We start from the raw sequence: 250 nt of genomic DNA on the forward strand, positions 1-250 counted from the left end.
GGGGGGTTGGGGTGGGGAGGAGGGGGTCTGCTCCTCCCTAGGTTCCTTGCAAGTCTGCTTCACGCTGAAGGTGGGGGTACACGTCAGAAGGGTTGTTAGGGGACGGTCAAGCTGAGATACTTGGGGATAAGAGAGAGAAATGTATCAGTGCATTTCCTACTTGCACCCAACACCGCAGCGTCCAGCCCTAAAAATGAACCCAACTTGGACAGCGCCAGGCTCCCAGAGCAGCAGGATGGTGGGGGTGGGG

General features: G+C 58.0%; 1 protein-coding gene across 1 annotated transcript in view; it reads left to right on the forward strand.

The window, feature by feature from the left end:
- DSCR3 (Down syndrome critical region 3) overlaps positions 1-250 on the forward strand; it is a 33,415-nt gene that overhangs the window by 20,777 nt on the left and 12,388 nt on the right. The window lies entirely within an intron of this gene.

This window comes from Bison bison, unplaced genomic scaffold (genome assembly GCF_000754665.1).
Source record: "Bison bison bison isolate TAMUID 2011002044 unplaced genomic scaffold, Bison_UMD1.0 scf7180017864037, whole genome shotgun sequence".
Lineage (NCBI taxonomy): Eukaryota > Metazoa > Chordata > Mammalia > Artiodactyla > Bovidae > Bison > Bison bison.